At 46.6% G+C, this 19,721-nt stretch overlaps 1 protein-coding gene across 1 annotated transcript in view; it reads left to right on the top strand.

The window, feature by feature from the left end:
- The first annotated feature begins 541 nt into the window (after positions 1-541).
- Positions 542-19,721, top strand: part of ITGB1 (integrin subunit beta 1) — a 57,189-nt gene continuing 38,009 nt past the window's right edge. The window contains exon 1 of the mRNA XM_070429179.1: positions 542-676. The gene's annotated coding sequence lies outside the window, so the exon portion shown is untranslated. The remainder of the gene's footprint in view (positions 677-19,721) is intronic.

The following is a 19,721-nucleotide window of genomic DNA, read 5'->3' as shown; positions in this document are numbered from 1 at the left end:
AAACAATATTGGTTTCACCTAATTCCCTTCCAAAAGGGAAACGTTTGGGGCCCCATGAACCACTACAGGTTAGGGGACCATCTCCAAGTTCCCGTAACTAAAGGGGCCGGGACAGTCCAGGGCAACGGGACTGTGGGTTAGTTAGACAGACGTGCAGCCTCGGGACGCAGAACCTAAGACCAGCGGGAAAGCCGGAGCGCGGTGCGCACCCCTCACCCCGCACCCCTCCCCTCAGCACAGGAAACTGAGGCACCGCGCAGGCTCGGCCAGGCGCGACCCCCCTCCCCCGCCGCGGGCCGCTCCCCACCGGGCCCGCTCCTTTGTCCCGGCCTCCGGCCTCCGGCTTCCGGCCGCCTCCTCCCGCCCGGCGCGGCCAGCTGCTGACGCGGCGCGGGAGGAATGCATTTCCGGAGGGAGCGGCGGCGGCGGCAGCGGGAGGAGCGGGCGGGGCGCTTCGAGAAGGCAGGGCCGTAGGGGTCCTTTCTGGCCTGGAGGCGGCTCCGGGCCGCGAGTCCCCGCCTCTCGCCCGGAGGAGGAGGTGGAGGAGGAGGAGGAAGAGCCGCCGCCCGCCCCGCCCGAGATCTAGAGGCCGCGCCAGACCGCGGGAGAGCCCGAGCGGGAGCCGACAAGCCACGGCCCGAGCGGACCGCGCGGGACCGGACGCCTCCCGGAGAAGGTGGAGACCTGGGCTGGGCGGGCGGCGGCTTCGGGCTCCCGTACGAGGGCGGCCCGGCAGGGACCTTTGTGCTGGACGGCGGGGCTGGTGGCCTGGACCGGAGCGGAAGTGCGGGCCGCCCGCGTCCTCCGGACCTTCCCCGCCGCCCCTCGCTGCCCAGACGCCGGCGCCCGAGGGCGCAGAGCCCGCCCCGCGCCTTCCGAGGGGAGGGCGGCCGGCCTGGGCGCTGTCACTTCGGGGCTTGGGGCTGCTTGCGGAGTACCAGGACCCCACGCCGGCCACCCTGACACCGCCACTCAGAGCGGTCGTCGCCGGACGCGTGGCCGGGCTCCGGTGGGCCCGGGACCTCGGGTAGAGGGCGTTCCCTCGGCCGACGGGGCGCGAGCGGGCGAGGAAGCGGGGACTCCCTGGCCGCTGGGACTGAGACCCTCCCGGGCCGCGTCTCCTCCAGTCTGAGGTCGGCTGCTTTTCCTTTGCTCCGCGTTGAGTTCGGTGATTAGCTTCCAGGATAGGGGTTTGTTCGTCCTTCTCGGAGTGGAGTCGGTGGCAGCCCTCCGCCTGTGGCGGGGCGAGTGTGGGCTGGGCCCTGCGGGGCAGGCCCAGAGAGTGCGGGGGCGAGGGGGGGGGGGGGCGGAGGCGCGCAGCGGGCGTGGGGTGTCGCGGGCCTCGGCGGCCATGGCCAGCGCCCGCGGAGGCCCGACGACGCGCGTCCTGTCCTCGCAGGGCGTCCCCCTGGGTCTCCGCGAGATTTAGTGCCCGACGCTGCCCGGATCCTATGTATTGCGTGTCCTTTCTTATGCTTCATAATGATAAGTGGTGTTTTAAACAGTACAAGTATTTTATGCCTAAGCAATTTTTATTTTATCAAGTTTGTGCTTTTGAGTCAAAACCTAGCACTAATTGGTGGGATCACTGGTAAATGATACTTTCGACTTCCGTTTCCTCATCTCTAAAATGGGAACAAGAATACTTACGTTAATAATAAAAGTAATAATCACTGTAATAATGACAGTGAAGGTCATGCTTAGCTCAGTGGACTTTATGTGTATTTTCTTTAATCGTGGAACCGATCTAATGAAGTAGTTGCTGTTTTATCCCATTTTACAAATGAAGAAACTCAGGCACAGGGAGTATAAGGTCATCCAGCCTTGAATGGAGAAACCATGGGGTCTAGCTCCATAGCCCATGTTTGAATCACAGGTTACAGTATAGTTGTAAAAATCAGATGTAAAATGTGAAACACTTGGAGTATATGATCAAAAGTTGACTCCTTTTCATCTCTTCTTGGTATAACAAAAGATTTTTAAAACTCAATATGTAATTGATACCCTCACTGGTAAGGTTTCTTTGGGCCTGCATAGATATTTAGGTGCATAGAATTGCTTCCTGGTTTTTGACTGTTTTGATGGCACAGAAATAACATGCTAAATGAATTTTGATTAGGCATCTTTCTTAAACTATTTATGGCCTTTCTAATAGATCACACAATTGACCACTTTTAGGAATTATTAAGGAATTTTAATTAGAAGTTATCTAGTGTACATTTGTACATTTGTGGACATCAAAGTGCAGAGGGGACAGGGACTTATCTAAGAGTCCCACTATATTCATATTTTCAAATAATTTTGGTTCATTGATCAATATTAAACAAGTGAAGATGAAGTGATAAAGAGGAAATGGATGAAACAAAGTGGTCTTTTGGTTACAGGCATTTGAGGAGAAAGTCATTTTACTTATCCTAAAATTCAGTATAAAATGGAAGACATTAGAATAGTAGTTTAAAAGACGGGATGTGGTTCATACTTTACTTCTATAAATAGAAAGCAAATAAACTCTAATATAGAAAGGTCATCCATGTTGACTTCACAGACCTAAAATCTTAAGTTCTTGTAATGTTGATTCTTTTAAAAAGAATGTTAAGTTGTATATTAAGATTGTTTTCTAATCTCCCTCAGCTTTCTGCACTTGAAAAATATAGAATCAACAACATTGAAATCACTGGATTTAGTAATTTTAAAAAGCTTTCTTCTTAACTTTCTGGTCACTAATTAAAATCTGCCCCTATTTACCCTCACTGAATGAATATGTAGTTCTATATTGGTGTCAATAAATTCCTAACTCTATAAGCGACTCTGGGGACTGAGATCTGGTCATTCTATAAAACGAAAGTTAATCAAATAGTTTAACATGATGCTGGTTTTCATGGAATGCTTGCCACTTAATATCTTTTATTGTTTGGCTTCTTGTCAAATAAATTGTGGCTCACAGCATGGGGGAGTAGTATAATATTCTATCAGAAGAAAATTTTTCATTAATATCCTGTAAGTGCACTGGTTTACTCTTAACTACAGTGCTAGAGTGATGAGTTTAAACATCTAACTGCTAAAAAATTCAGCACTTTAAATTCTGAGAATTTAAATTTCTGACTGTGTAACAAACTGAATTTATCTGAGAGGATTCACATGGACTGTTGTTGGAAAGTTAGGATTAGTCAGGTTGTTGGTAAAATGCTAGAGGATTATATTGTGCAAATATGTAAATATCTCTTGTATTAGTAGGTTTATTTTGACATTGGTTGTATATTGTGGGGGTTTTGTGTGTTGCAGAGGTGGGAGTCTTGGGGTAGGAAGGATGCTTTGACAGGGGTAAGGGTAGGGAAGAGTAAAGGGTCCTGAAATAGTATCTGTAGATGTAGAAAACTAAAAAAAAAATGATAGTATGTACTTCTGTTAAAGGAGGTGGAGCTCATAAGACCCAGAACATTAGCAGCCTTAGATTATTTCAGTAGACAAGTGAAAAAAATGTGGTATCTTCTTTCAGGAGCTGTGTGCAAAAGGAGCCAAACTGTATTTGGTAAAGTTATCATCTTTTTAAAGTTGGCTAATTCTAAGACTTTTACAGAGTTAAGTTTTTTGTTTTTTTAATTTACGTTTGTATTGTCTAAAGTTTTACCTAAGTCTTCTTTTTCCCCAATTGACCCAACCCCTACCCCTCGTGCCTCCCCCACCCCAGCCATTCCCACCCTGGGCGAGCCCTCACGACCCCAGTGTCTGTGTCCATTGGTTATGCTAATATGCATGCATACAAGTCCTTTGGTTGATCTCTAACTCCCCCCCCCCCCCCCTACCATTTGTCTCTGGATCTATTCTTGTTCATTAAATTATGTTGATCATTATATCCCTCATATGAGTGAGATAATGTGATATTTATCTTTCTCTGACTGGCTTATATCGCTTAGCATAATGCTCTCCAGTTCCATCCATGCTGTTGCAAATGGTAAAAGTTCCTTCTTTTTTTATAGCAGCATAGTATTCCATTGTGTAGATGTACTACAGTTTTTAATCCACTCATCTGCTGATGGGCACTTAGGCTGTTTCCAAATCTTAGCTATTGTAAATTGTGCTGCTATGAACATAGGGGTGCATATATCCTTTCTGATTGGTGTTTCTGGTTTCTTGGGATATATTCCTAGAAGTGGGATTACTGGGTCAAATGGGAGTTCCATTTTTAACTTTTTAAGGAAACTCCATACTGTCTTCCACAGTGACTGCACCTGCAGTGCAGGAGGGTTCCTTTTTCTCCACATCCTCACCAGCACTTGCCGTTTGTTGATTTGTTGATGATAGCCATTCTGACAGGTGTGAGATGGTACCTCACTGTTTTGATTTGCATCTTCTTGGATGATTAGTGACTTTGAGCATGTTTTCATATGTCTCTGGGCCTTCTGTATGTCCTCTTTTGAAAAGTATCTATTTAGATCCTTTGCTCATTTTTTGATTGGATTGTTTATCTTCCTTTTGTTAAGTTGTATGAGTTCTCTGTAAATTTTGGAGATTAAACGCTTATCGGAAATATCATTGGCAAATATGTTCTCCCATGCAGTGGGCTTTCTTGTTGTTTTGTTGATGGTTTCTTTTGCTGTGCAGAAGCTTTTTATTTTGATGTAGTCCTATTTGTTTATTTTCTCCTTAGTTTCCATTGCCCTAGGAGCTGTATCGGTAAAGATATTGCTATGACAAATGTCTACTACTTTGGTGCCTATGGCTTCTTCTAAGATTTTTATGGTTTCCCATCTTACATTTAAGTCCTTTAGCCATTTTGAGTTTGTTTTTGTGTATGGTGTAAGTTGGTGATCTAGTTTCATTTTCTTGCTTGTATCTGACCAATTTATTGAAGAGACTGTCTTGACTCCATTGTATGCTCTTGCCTCCTTTGTCAAGTATTAATTGAGCATAATGGCTTGGGTCGATTTCTGGGTTCTCTGTTCGGTTCCATTGGTCTATATGTCTGTTTTCGTGCCAGTACTAGGCAGTTTTGAGAACCATGGCTTGGTAATATAGCTTGATTTCTGATATTGTGATCTCTCCAACTTTGTTCTTTCTCAGGATTGCTGTGGCTATTCGGGGTCTTTTTTTTATTCCAGATGAATTTTTGGAGAGTTTGTTCTACAGAGTTAAGTTTTATTTTTATTTTTTAAAAATATGTTCTTATTGATTTTAGAGAGGGAGACCGCAACCCAGGCATGTGCCCTTAGCCAGAATCGAACCTGGGACCCTTCAGTCCGCAGGCGGAGGCTCTATCCACTGAGTCAAACCAGCTAAGGCCAGAGTTAAGTTCTATTAATAGAATAGTAAAACGTGGGTTTTTAGAAGTCAACTACCTTGAAATTTTATTTTTTGTCTGTGGCTTTACAAGATAAGGTTAACTATCTTGTATGTGTATATCATTTCATCATGAAATATGTGTGTGTGTGTGTGTGTGTGTGTGTGTGTGAATCAAAGAAAGTGTTTCAAATGGCTATTTGAAGCAGTGTCTGTGTGTGTGTGTGTATTTCTTACTGTAGGGACATTATACAATTTCTAAAATGTAGGTTCTTGAACTGCAGGAATGTTTTTATTAAGGTTTATAATATCTTACTATATTGCTGTGGATATACATGTATTTTACCTTATAAGTAAATATGCATATATTTTGGGTGCCTGTATGTGTGCTCAAAATATTTTTAATAATAAAGATGAGTGGTCAAAAGCTTTGGAGATCATTGTAATGTATAGGAAATGATTTGGTTGGGGGTACAAGAACTACTGAATTTAGGAGGGAGAATTGATAAAACTTGGAGTTTGATGTAAGAGAGATGAGAGAAATCCAGTGACAGTTTCTGGTTAGATGATGCCATTCGACAAGGTAGGCAATATGACCACAAGGGAGTGATCTAGTTACTGAGGGGGAATGAATTTATAATGCTGAAGGTTTTTTTAAGGTGTGCATGGGACATACATATGTAGAGATGTTTAGAGTGCAGAATGGCAGCACACACAAAAAAAAGTCTGGTTGGTAATTCTTATCTGTAACTGTGAAGCAATAGGCTGCAGGTGAAAACACCAATGGAGAGTGTAGAGCAGTGATTCTCAACCTTGGCTGCACATTAGAATCACCTGGGAATCTTTTTAAAATCCTGATTTCTGGGCCTCATCCTCCGGAAATTCTGTTTCTTTGTTATGGGGTGGGGCCACAATATTAGTAACAAAGAAACAATTTCTGGAGGATGCGGCCCAGAAATCAGGATTTTAAAAAGATTCCCAGGTGATTCTAATGTGCAGCCAAGGTTGAGAACCACTGGTGTAGAGCAAGTATGTCAAACTCAAAAGCTATCAGGGGCCAAATAAACAAGGTTTAAGTTTATGTGGGCCGTAAAAAACAAAAGTTTCAATTTTAATAGAAACATAGGTTTATTTTGACAGAGACATACTGAATACAGAGGGCTGAAATAAGTGAGTAATCATTAACATAAAATAATAGAACATTTTAATAAAAATTAATATTTTTTCTTGAACATTAACTTACTAGGCACCGAATAACTACACAAATTAATAAGCATAATGCAAATAAACCTATTTTTCTTGTTCTCCTAAAGCGAAATATTTCCTGTTGCGCACACCAAACAAGTCAGTTCAAGACTAATGACGTGGCAATCGGCTGCTAAAATATTCGCTGCTAGTATTAGTGGAGAGACATGGTGCGGAAGGGAAATGAATGCAACATGATTATAGTAATCAGTCATTAGCGAATGTTGTAGTTTGTTATTAATAACTAGAGCCCCGGTGCACCGGTAGGGTCCCTCGGTCTGGCCTGTGGGGATGGGGCCGAAACTGGCTCTCGGACATCCCCTGAGGAGTTTCAGATTGTGAGAAGGTGCAAGCTAGGCTGAGGGACCCCATTTGTGCACGATCGGGGCCAGGGAGGGACAGTGCGTGGGAGGGCTCCAGGGCGTGTCTGGCCTGTCTCCCAGTCCCCGATGGGCCAGACCCCAACAGCAAGCTAACCTACCGGTTGGAGTGTCTGCCCCCTGGTGGTCAGTGCGTGTCATAGCTACCGGTGGAATGGTCGAACAGTCACTTGGGCTTTTACGTAGATAGATTATGTATAACAGGGTATTGTAAAAATTAAGTTACAAAATTTTTATTAAAATGTTTCTTACATACTGTTATATTGGCTGGGCCACAAAAATAGTCATTGTGGGCTGCAAGTTTGACATGCTTGGTGTAGAGTAAAAAGGGGCCAAGGAGAACTTGGGAACACTTGGTAGTCAAGGTCTGGGAAGATGCAAAGGAGTCTACAAAACATTTCCCTTCCCCAGTTTCTAATTCCTTTGTGTGACAGTTCAGTGAGTGACTTGGGTATTTGTGGGTTTTCCCTTTGGCATGTATGGTTTAAAGACAGACTGACTAGTTTTTTGAGATAATTAGAGAAGCAGTTTGATGTAGTAAAGTTTCTTGATTGGGAGAGAGGAGACATGGGTTTCAGTGCAAGTTCTGCCATTGACTTTCTCTATGACATTAGTGGAAATACTTCACCTTCGAATAAGGCTTTGGTTTCTGCGTTTATGCCAGAAAGTAGTGGTGTCTACCTTTCCCACATTCTGTGAGTTGAAAGGTAGCTGCTGCTTGACCTGAGCACTGCAGAGTATAGCTCTTCTCTTTCTCCCATGAATAACCAGTTTCTGTGTCATCACTATAGGCGGGGCGGGGGGGGGGCGGGGTGCGGTGATGTGCCAAATTATCGTTTTAAAGGAAGCCTGCTGCCATGGGCAGTGTGGCTAAGTTGGTTGGAGCATTGTCCTGTACACCAGAGGTGGAGGGTTTGATTCCCCATCAGGGCACATACCCAGGTTTCTGGTTCTACCCCCAGCCAGGTTGCATGATGTTTCTTACATTGATGTCTCTTCCTCTCTCTAAAATCAGTAAAAAATTTTAAAAAAAGCCTGCCCATGCTAAACAGCCAAATCTGTTACTGTTTGCTCTTTGTTAGCTTGTACCTCTGTTGTACATTACATTTTAATCTATCTGTATAGTGAGTACCAGTTACCTGAAAAATGTTGTGCTGAGTAAGTGTAGGAGCAAGAAGTTCTCATGGACCTTGCTGTTGAGTATACCAGTATTGTGGAGTTGGGATAAGTATGTTCAGTCTAGGGATACATAGCAAGTACCAAAGAATATTTTACACAATGTACCATATAAAATAATATTTCTTAATAGATCCTGAGGAAAAGATCAGCTCTGGAGTAAGTGATTTTGGAAGGTTTTATAGAGGAGCTTATAGAGGCATGCGCAAATATATGGATGATAGATGGGTGACATAGTCAAAGGACAGTGTAGTACAAAGCAGAATCTAGTCTGATTTAGCAAATATTGATTACTTCTAAAATGGGAGATCAGAGTACTTTTAAAATTGATTTTTTAAAAAAATTTAGATATAGTATTTATACTTTGTTGGGTAGAGTAAAAGGATTATGTTGAATAAATCTAGGATTAAGATGCAAAAAAAAAAATATTGAAGACCTGGATTCTTGCCTCCAGGCCTAGTCTGATGAGGTTCACAGACACAAATACAATTAGTGATAATAGAAGTTTTATAATAGAATTAAAGTAACACTTTATTATTGAGCATCACTAAAGGTTTGGCATCCACTGTGCTAGGCACTACAAAGATGATGTTTTAGTACCACAAAGAATGCGGTAGTTAATTTTGCTTATTGTGGTTGGAGAAGAGATGTTTCTAACTCTCTCCCTTCCTCTATGTAAAAAAGTCAATAAAATATATTTTTAAAAAAAAGAGTTTGTAGGATGATACTTCTTACACTCTGGTCTAGCAATTTTCTTGACCTGTTCAACTCTGGTGGCCTTTGAGTACTGTATTAGAAACCTAGTCTGTCCCCAATCCTCCTGGCCTTCCCTCTGATTCCAGCCACTGCTACTGGGAACATTTCTGTGACTCAGTGTTGGTTGACTGCATCTTCCCTTGAGTGCTGCCTCCATTATTTCAACACCTAGGGCTTCTCTAGCAAGCTCTCTTGTCTGTGGCATTCTACAGTAGCCTTGTGGGCAAAAGCACTGTAGTTCTTGGAAGTATGGGGAAATTAATTTCCCTTGGGACAAATTTACCAGTGGGGACTGGAATTGATAAAACTCACTTCTGCACATTGACCTTCCTGTGGGAAGACTTTTTATACACTTCTCAAAACTTCCCAGCAAGATCAAGACTCCAGGCACCCACTACAGTAAATCAGGTATCCTGAGGTTGGCTTTTCTCTTTTTCCTGGTTCACTTTCTTCATTACCTCTCTCCTGGGGTCACCTTTGGAGTACACCCCTTGACTGGAATCCTGTTCTTGTCTTGGGCTTCTTTTGGGGCAAGAACCTCAGCTAAAACAAGAACCCATAGCTATACTTTCTCTTAGACCAGTACCAGTAGTTGGCAAACCGCGGCTCACGAGCCACATGCGGCTCTTTGGCCCCTTGAGTGTGGCTCTTCCACAAAATACCACGTGCGGGCGCGCACATACAGTGAGATTGAAACTTCGTGCCCTATGTGCAGAAGTCAGTTTTCGGCCTGGGCGAGTCTATTTTGAAGAAGTGGCGTTAGAAGAAGTGGGGGGTGTTGGTCGGTCGGGTGACGGGAGCCGCGGTGCAAGCGGGCTGTGGGATACGCAGCGTGGGGGAGGCGCACTCGAATCATGCACGAGTTGAGTGAGCCAGTCAGTCAGCAGTCTCATTGTGCAGTGGTTAGTGCTAGTGATAGACAAAACAAGTATACGAGACGAGTGTGGATGGGAGAGTTGGACGGGGTCGACCTCCGCGAACGTACCTCAATCAGATTGAGGACGTTTTTAGCAAAGGCCAGCTTAGGAGTACTCTAATTAAGTTAATAACAATGTACCTACCTATATAGTTTAAGTTTAAAAATTTGGCTCTCAAACAAAATTTTAATCTTTGTACTGTTGATATTTGGCTCTGTTGACTAATGAGTTTGCTGACCACTGTCTTAGACCTTCTTACCCTAGACTGTGACATTTTAAACCCTCCCTCTTGGCTTACTTCCCAGCTCTTCTCCCTCCTTTGTTTACGTGAGCTCCTTTTCTCTCACCTGCCTGGTGTAGTCTCTAGTCCAGTGATGGCAAACCTTTTGAGCTCGGCGTGTCAGCATTTTGAAAAACTCTAACTTAACTCTGGTGCCGTGTCACATATAGAAATTTTTTGATATTTGCAACCATAGTAAAACAAAGGCTTATATTTTTGATATTTATTTTATATATTTAAATGCCATTTAACAAAAAAAATCAACCAAAAAAATGAGTTTTCGTGTCACCTCTGACACGCGTGTCATAGGTTCGCCATCACTGCTCTAGTCCTTTGGCTTTGTCCTTGTCTTTGTTGTTAACTTTTTGTCAGCTCCATTTCTTGGTGCACCCCACCCCTTCTGCACTTGCCCTGTAAACCAGTGGGTTAATTCAGGAATTTCATATGGCATCTGAGAACGATGGGAGGTAGTCTCAGTGATTTCAGCATTTCTACAAGATTTTAAAAAACAATTTTGTGCTTTTGTGCTGATAATTACAGTAATAACCAACAAACATTTGGATGATACTGAGTAATTGTTATTTCAGTGCCTATGTTTGTATTTGCTTGTATGTGTAAATTAATTTTGGTTCATAATATATAGGAACCTATATTTAGCTTTAAGTTGAAAATCATTATTACTAGGGTATCCACAGTAACTATTTTTCATTAAAAGATGATCTGCACATTGACTAATCTGAGAAACTTTTCTCTCCTCTGAGTAATGTCAGAGAAAAATGTAATACAATATTTGAGCATTGATTTTGTGCCAAACACTTTTGGTGCAATGAATGAATAAGACACACCAATGCTCTGTCTTGTAGCCCAGAACCCATCAGGGAAGATAGATAAAAGGTAGTTGCAAGTGAGACAAATGTTATAATTGTGCCTGTTGCACCTTCCTCAGCCCGATCTCCTTTTCTCTCAGGATAGTCCTTACTTCCTATTTCAGAAAGAAACATAGGCTGCTATGGATGAATGCTCTCAGCTTCATACCTCCTGCCATGACTTAGAGAAAAGGTGCTGCACCTCTCTTTAGGGTAGTATAACCCCTTGTGCTCTGGATGTCATCCCTCTTTGCTCCAAGGAGGCCTGGCTCCATCATTTACTTTTACTCTTTTCTGTGTCTTCACCTCTTCAAGTCTGCCCTTAGCTCTTCTCTCTTCCTAAGAATTTTTTACAATCTCATTCATTTTCCTAATTTCAATTGCCACCTGTATAGTAACAGCTCTCGGGTAAGTATTTCTAGTTCTGATGTTATCTCCTGAGATCCAGAGTCCTGCGTCTTAACTTACCAGTCAGTATCTCCTAGATTCACAGAAGCATTTCAGTCTACATTTCTAAAACAAAAGTTATCATTTTCTCCCCTAATTTCATTCTTCTGTATTCTTTATTTGAAAGTGATGATTCCTTTTTCTCTCTCACCCTGTCTAACAATCATCAGATCCTACTGTCGCTACCTCCTAATCACCGATTGATTTTCTTGTCCATTGCTACTGTCTGAATTTAGACATTATCACCTCTTACTTGAACCTTGGCAGTAAATTTTGTACTTGTCTTGTGGCTCCTCTCTTGCCATTCATCCTCTACCTTAGTGGTTCTCAACCTTCCTAATGCGGTGACCCTTTAATACAGTTCCTCATGTTGTGGTGACCCCCAATTTCATTGTTACAAATTGAACATAATTAAAGCATAGTGATTAATCACAAAAACAATATGTAATTATATATGTGTTTTCTGATGGTCTTAGGTGACCCCTGTGAAAGGGTCATTTGACCCCCAAAGGGGTCACGACCCACAGGTTGAGAACCGCTGCTCTACCTCATTAATTTTCTGCAATGTATTTGTTGTCATGTCATTACCTTGACCAGGTTTTTTTCTTTAAAAAAAAAAATATATTGCCGAAGCCGGTTTGGCTCAGTGGATGGAGTGTCGGCCTGCGGACTGAAGGGTCCCGTGTTCGATTCCGGTCGGGGGCATGTGCCTGGGTTGCGGGCACATCCCCAGTGGGAGATGTGCAGGAGGCAGCTGATCGATGTTTCTCTCTCATCGATGTTTCTGGCTCTCTGTCTCTCTCCCTTCCTCTCTGTAAAAAATCAGTAAAATATATTTAAAAAAAAAAATATTGCTGAGGGTATACTGATGTGTCTGTTTTTCCCCCCATTGTTCCCCTCCACCCAGTTCCCATCCTGCTCCACCCCAGGTCTTCACCACCATTTTGTCTGTGTCCATAGGTAAGATTATGGTTAATCTCCCCCCCACTTCCCTCTGAGATTTGTCAGTCTGTTCCATGTTTCCACCCCTCTGATTCTATTTTATTCACCAGTTTATTTTTTTCATTAGGTTTCTTTCTCATTTATTTTGATTTTTAGATTCAATTATTGATAGATATGTACTGTTGCCATTTTATTGTTCATATATTTTTTTTTTTATCTCTTCTTCCTCTTCCTCTTCTTAAAGAATACCCTTCAACATTTCATATAATACTGGTTTGGTGTTAATTAACTCTTTTAGCTTTTTATTGTTTGTGAAGGTCTTTATCTGACCCTGAATTCCAAAGGAGATCTTTGCTGGGTAGAGTAATCTTAGTTGTAGGTTCTTGCTGTTCATCACTTTGAATATTTCTTGCCACTTCCTTCTGGCCTGCATAGTTTCTCTTGAGAAATCAGCTGACAGTGACATGGGCACACCCTCGTAGGTAACTAACTGCTTTCAAGATTATCTTTGTCTTTAACCCTGGCATTTTAATTATGATGTGTCTTGTGTGGGCCTCTTTGGGTTCCTCTTGTTTGGGACTCTGCACTTGTAAGTCTATTTCTTTGACCAGGTAGGGGAATTTTTCTGTCATTATTTCTTCAAATAGCTTTTCAATACCTTGCTCCCCCTCTTCTCCTTCTGGCACCCCCATAATGCGGATGTTGGTATGCTTGAAGGTGTCCTAGAGGTACTTATACTATCTTCATATTTTTGGATTCTTTTTCCTTTTTGCTTTTTTGATTGGGTGTTATTTGCTTCCTCACATTCTAAATTGTTCATTTGATTTTCAGAATCCTCTCCTCTACTGTTGAATCCCTATAAATTATTCTTTATTTCAGTTAGTATATGCTTAATTTCTGACTGGTCTTTTTTTTTTTAATGTCTCTGACATTCTTGCTAAGATCCTTGGAAGTCTCCCTAAGTCCCTTGAAGCTTTCTTTGAGTTCCTTGAAAGTATCATGAAGATCTTTGAGTAACCTTGTAACTATTGTTTTGAACGCTAGATTCACAGAAGCATTTCAGTCTACATTTCTAAAACAACAGTTATCATTTTGGGCCAACAAATACATATCTAATAAAAGAGTAATATGCAAATTGACCATCACTCCAACACACAAGATGGCCACCCCCATGTGGTCAAAGATGGCCACCACAAGATGGCCAGCAGGGGAGGGCAGCTGTGGGCAATCAGGCCAGCAGGGGAGGGCAGATGGAAGGGATCAGGCCTGCAGGGGAGGGCAGTTAGGGGTGATCAGGCTGCACGCAGAAGCAGTTAGAGGCAATCAGGCAGGCAGGCAAGTGAAGCAGGGGGTCCCGCGGGGGTGAGGCCAACAGAGTCCTAACGAAGCATGCCTGACTCCGGAGACCGGTTCAGTGACGCAGATCCAAGTTTATTGTGTGAGTGCAGCAACATATATAACATTCCAGACCAATCAGAAGTTTACAACATCCATAGGGCAACCAATAGTAGGAAAGATCAGGGTACTATGTAGGGGCTCTAGGGGGTCTGCTCAGGCAGGCGATGCCACTTCCTGGTGTGCTGAGGAAGCTTGTATAGGCGGAGTGTGCTCATGCCATTGCATCTGCCGCAGCACTGAGATAAATCTCCTGAGCTCTTCCTACAGGCAAGCGGTAAGCGGTTGGGAGCCAGCAGTCCTGGATTGTGAGAGGGTTGTCTGACTGCCCGTTTAGGCCTGATCCAAGTCGGACATCCCTCGATGGGTACCAGAATGGAGAGGGTGCAGGCTTGGTTGAGGGATACACCCCCCATGCACAAATTTCATGCACTAGGCCTCTAATCTACACTAATAAAAGAGAAACATGGTAATTAGCGTACGACCGCTACCCTTCCCATTGGCTAATCAGTGAATATATACAAAGTAACTGTCAGCCAAGGTGGCGGCCGGCAGCCAGGCAGCTGATGCGAACAGGGAGGCTTGCTTCCTTCAGTGACAGAGGACTCCAACGTTCCCCGCCGGCCTCTGAGCTTCAGTTGGAAACATAGTAACATTTATAGAAGATAAACAAAAGCCCAGAAAGCTCCTGTCAGTCAGCCGGGATCTCAGAGCTGGAGTCGCAACATTGTTTCAAATACAGAAAACAAAGGCCAGCAACCTGCTTTCAGCCGAGCCTCAGAGAGAAAGCCGGCTCTCAGCTCCAGTGACAGCCATAGAAGGTAAATAAATGCCAGAATAAAAAAAAAAAGAGAAAAAGGAGAGGTTTGGAGCTCCAGTCGCCCGCCAGCCTGAAAACAGCCCTTAGCCCCTCACCCAGACTGGCCAGGCACCCCAGCGGGGACCCCCACCCTGAAGCAACAAGATGGCGGCTAATTTGCATACTGAAGGCAGGCAGCAGCAGGCAAGGCTGTCTGCGGTCTGGGACCCGGATCTGTGACCCTGCCGGGCGGGATCAGCGGAGCCTCGAGGCCTCCTGGCACCGGGATCAGCATGACAGGGGGCAGCGCCCAAACCCCCTGATTGCCCTGCAGCTCTGTGTGTGACAGGGGGCAGCGCCCAACCCCCTGATCAGCCCTGCTCTGTGGGTGATAGAGGGCGGCACCCCAACCCCGATTGCCCTGCGGCTCTGTGTGTGACAGTGGCAGCGCCCCAACCCCCCCACGGGCCCTGCTCTATGTGAGACGGGTAGAGCCATACCTCCCCATCGGCCCTGCCCTGAGTGTGACAGTGGCGGCACCCCAACCTCCTGATCGGCCCTGCTCTGTGTGTGACAGGGGGCGGCGCCCCAACTCCCCCCCGCCCCCCACGGACCCTGCTCTGTGCGTGACAGGGGGGAGCTCCTCAACCCCCTGATCGTCCCTGCTCTGTGCGTGACAGGGGGGAGCTCCCCAAACCCCTCCCTGATGGGCCCTGCTCTGTGCGTGACAGGGGGCAGCGCCCCAACCCCCTGATCGGCCCTGCTCTGTGCGTGACGGGGGAAGCTTCCCAAACCCCTGATTGACCCTGCTCTGTGTGTGACAGGGTACGGAGCCCCAACCCCCGTGATGGTCCCTGCTCTGTGTGTGATGGGGCAGCGCCCCAACCCCCTGATCGGCCCTGCTCTTTGCGTGGCAGGGGGTGGCGCCACAACCTCCCCATCGACCCTGCCTTGAGTGTGACGGGGCAGTGCCCCAACCCCCCAATCGGCCCTACCCTGAATGTGACTAGAGGTGGCATCACAACCTCCCCATCCGCCCTGCTCTGTGCATGACAGGGGGTGGCGACCCAACTCCCCAATCGGCCCTACCCTGAGCGTGACTGAGGGTGGCATGGCAACCTCCCGATCCGCCCTGCTCTGTGCATGACAGGGGGCGGCGCCCCAACTCCCCAATCGGCCCTGCTCTGAGCCCAAGCAGGCGCTGCACCTAGGGATTGGGCCTGCCCTCTGCCACCCGGGAGCAGGCCTAAGCCAGCAGGTCATTATCTCCTGAGGGGTCCCAGACTGCTTGAGGGCACAGGCCAGGCTGAGGGACCCCCCCCCCCCCCCCGAGTGCACAAATTTTTGTGCACCGGGCCTCTAGTCTACACTAATAAAAGAGAAACATGGTAATTAGCGTATGACCACTACCTTCCCCATTGGCTAATCAGCATATCCTTATGCAAATTAACTGTCAGCCAAGATGGCGGCCGGCAGCCATGCACTGAAGCGAACAGGGAGGCTTGCTTGCTCCAGTGATGGCAGACTCCAGCGTTCCCCGCCTGACTTGCCGGCCTCTCAGCTGCAACTCTAAGCAACTATGTTGCAAATATAGAAGCTAAACAAAACCCTAGAAACCGGCTTTCAGTCAGCTGGGCTTCAGCCAGCTGGACCGCAACATTGTATCAAATACAGAAGGTAAAGGCCAGAAACCTGCCTTCAGCAGCGAGGCCTCAGAGCTAAAGCTGGCCCAGAATAGAAAAAAAAGAAAAGAAAAAAGGAGCAGTTGGGAGCTTCAGTCACCAGTCAGCCTGAAAACGGCCCTCAGCCCCTTAGCCAGACTGGCCAGGCACCCCAGTGGGGACCCCCACCCTGATCCAGGACACCCTTTAGGCCAAACCAGCCAGCCCCCAAAGGGTGATATGCCTCCTGGCACCAGGATCAGTGGAGCAGCAAGACTCCCGGCACCGGGATCAGCGTGACAGGGGGCAGTGCCCAAACCCCCTGATCGCCCTGCGGCTCTGTGTGTGACAGTGGGCGGGGCCACAACCTCCCTATCGGCCCTACTCTGTGAGTGACGGGGGAGCTCCTCAACCCCCTGATGGGCCCTGCTCTGTGCGTGACAGGGGGGAGCTCCCCAACCCCAATTGACCCTGCTCTGTGAGTGACAGGGTACGGAGGCCCAAGTCCCCTGATGGGCCCTGCTCTGTGAGTGACAGGGGGCAGCGCCCCAACCCCCTGATCGGCCCTGCTCTGTGAGTTACAGGGTGCAGCGCCCCAACCCCATGATCGGCCCTGCTCTGTGCATGACGGGGTGGCACTGCAACCTCCCCATCGACCCTGCCTTGAGTGTGACAGGGGGTGGTGCCCCAACCCCCCACTTGGCCCTACCCTGAGTGTGACTGAGGGTGGCATCGCAACCTCCCAATCCGCCCTGCTCTGTGCATGACAGGGGGCGGTGCCCCAACTCCCCAATTGGCCCTGCTCTGAGCCTGACCAGGGGCTGCACCTGGGGATTGGGCCTGCCCTCTGCCACCCGGGAGCAGGCCTAAGCCAGCAGGTTGTTATCTCCCGAGGGGTCCCAGACTGCAAGAGGGCACAGGCCGGGGTGGGGGATCCCCCTTCCCCCCCTCCCCCGAGTGCACAAATTTTTGTGCACTGGGCCTCTAGTCCTATATAATAAAAGGGTAATATGCAAATTGACCGAATGGCAGAATGACCAGTCGCTATGACGCACACTGACCACCAGGGGGCAGACACTCAATGCAGGAGCTTCCCCCTTGTGATCAGTGCGCTCAGGGGAAGTGATGCTCAGCTACAGGCCTGGCTGATGGCTGGCGTGCGCAGCGGCGGTGGCGGGAGCCTCTCCTACCTCCGCGGCAGCTCCAAGGATGTCTGTCTGGCGGCTTAGGCCCGCTCTTAAGTCGTCAGTCGGATATCCCCTAAGGGCTCCCAGACTGCTAAAGGGCACAGGCCAGGCTCAAGGACCCTCCCTCCCCAAGTGCATGAATGTCGTGTCCCGGGCCTGTAGTCTATCAATAATTTAATCTAAAAATCAAAACTCGCATTTTGGCTGCTTTTCTGTGTTTGTTTCTATGTGTTAGTTAGAGCTGCAATGTCTTCTAAAATTCTTAGAGTGGTCTTGTGTAGTAGATGTCCTGTAGGGCCCAATGGCTCAGGCTCCCCAGTCATCTGAGCTGGGCCCTCTAGGTGTTGATCCTTATAGTTGATCCTTGATTGCTGTTAGTGTCACTGAGAGGAGTTGACCTCCAGGCCAATTGGCTTTAAGGGCCAGTTGCAACTACAGTGGAAGAGCTGCTATGCAGGAGACACTCCTTTGAAGCAGGACTTGCTTCAGTGGGCTTTGGTGCTCGCCTAGTCTGCCCGTTGAGTGTGTCACTTATAGCTGTGTAAAGTTGTAATCTGCTATGGTTTGAAACTGTCCAAAAGGTGCCAGGGCTTGGATCACTGAACTAAGGCCTCCAGGGAGGTGCAAAGTCAGCCACTACCTGGGGCCACCCAGCAGGAGCTACAGAGAGATCCACAGATGGCTGCTATTTGTAATGGGCTAGGACAGTGGTTGGCAAACTCAATAGTCAACAGAGCCAAATATCAACAGTACTTCTTCAAAATAGACTTGCCCAGGCCGAAAACCGACTTCTGTGCATGGGCCACGAAGTTTCAATCGCACTGTACGTGCGCGCCTGCACATGGTATTTGTGGAAGAGCCACACTCAAGGGGCCAAAGAGCCGCATGTGGCTTGTGAGCCCCAGTTTACCGACCATGGGGTTAGGACAGCCGTGGGCAAACTATGGCCCGCGGGCCGGATCTGGCCCATTTGAAATGAATAAAACTAAAAAAAAAAAAAGACCGTACCCTTTTATGTAATGATGTTTACTTTGAATTTATATTAGTTCACACAAACACTCCATCCATGCTTTTGTTCCAGCCCTCCGGTCCAATTTAAGAACCCATTGTGGCCCTCGAGTCAAAAAGTTTGCCCACCCCTGGGTTAGGAAGTTCCCAAGCAAGGCCCAGCTATGAAGCAAGGCAAGCTGGTCCTAGTGCCAGGTCTTGGGCCTTTTATTGGGGCACGTTGATGCCAGCTGCAGCTTGTTTGATAGATTTTAGTAAAGTCTGAAGCCTGAGCTAGGACAGGCCATTCATATGTAAAAGCTACTGCAAACAGGTTGGGTGGGGCTGCAAATAGAATGGGACAAGGTCTCAGAGAATCACCAGGGCTGAGCCAACAGTGTGAATCATGCTGATGGAAACTCAAATATGGCTGCCAGCCAACTCTGCGATGGGGAGGTCCTAGCACAGGAACCTATAAGCACCCCCGCCTGGAAGAAAGCCACCCCCAAATTCCTGCCCCAATGCTAGATAATCCAGTTCTTCCCCTAATGTGTCTGGGTCTCCCAAAGCCGTCCTGTGCTGGAATTTGGAGAGATGGAGTCCAAATTAGTTTGTGTGCCAGCCCTTTAGAGGAACAGCTGGGTCTCCATCAGCCTCTGTAATCCCTGCTTGTTTTTACAGCCCAAAGTTATGGGGACTTCTCTTTCCAGTTCTGGAACCTTGGACTGGTGGTCTAGTGTGCTGCTGGGACCCCTTGCTCCTCATGGGCAGCCTCCACAGGGATGATCTCCCTCCTGTTTAAAAAATGGCTCATGTGGGTGCTGGACCTGCTTGTTCTGCATCTCCACCCCTCCTTCCAGTCTCAGTGTGCTTTCTTCTTAACTCCTCTAGTTGTAAGGCTTCCATTCAGCCAGCTTTCAGGCAGTTCTGAATGATGGTGGTTCCATATTTTAGTTGTAATTTTGTTGTGGTTGTGGGAGGCAACACATACCTGTGTTTACCTACGCCACCATCTTGGTTCCTCTCTGCCCCAGTTTTTTTCAATTTCCTTACAATGTGTTGAATAGAATCTAAACTCTTTTAGCATGGCTTTGAAGGCTCTCTGTAACCCAATTCCTCCTGCCTCACTGGCCTCAGTTTCTGTTATTTCCCACTTATAATTTAAACCTCACAAACAGTTAAGTACTTTAGGATTCTTTTTGGCCTCTATAATATTTTGAGATTTTAACATAATTGATACTTATTGTAGAAAATTACAAGGATAAAATACTCACTCATCTCACTGACCAGATTTAACTACAAATAATATAAACAAATAGAGCCTGGTGCACATTGAAAGGACATGCCCTGGAGCCAACCTCCCTCGGTCCCTCCCTGGCTGGCTGCACCGGGGCTCAAAGGGCATC

This window comes from Myotis yumanensis, unplaced genomic scaffold (genome assembly GCF_028538775.1).
Source record: "Myotis yumanensis isolate MYYU_CA2020_CCGP unplaced genomic scaffold, mMyoYum1.0.hap1 SCAF_1, whole genome shotgun sequence".
NCBI lineage: Eukaryota > Metazoa > Chordata > Mammalia > Chiroptera > Vespertilionidae > Myotis > Myotis yumanensis.
Note: the sequence above shows the minus strand (reverse complement) of the source record. Positions and strands in the feature narration are given on the sequence as shown.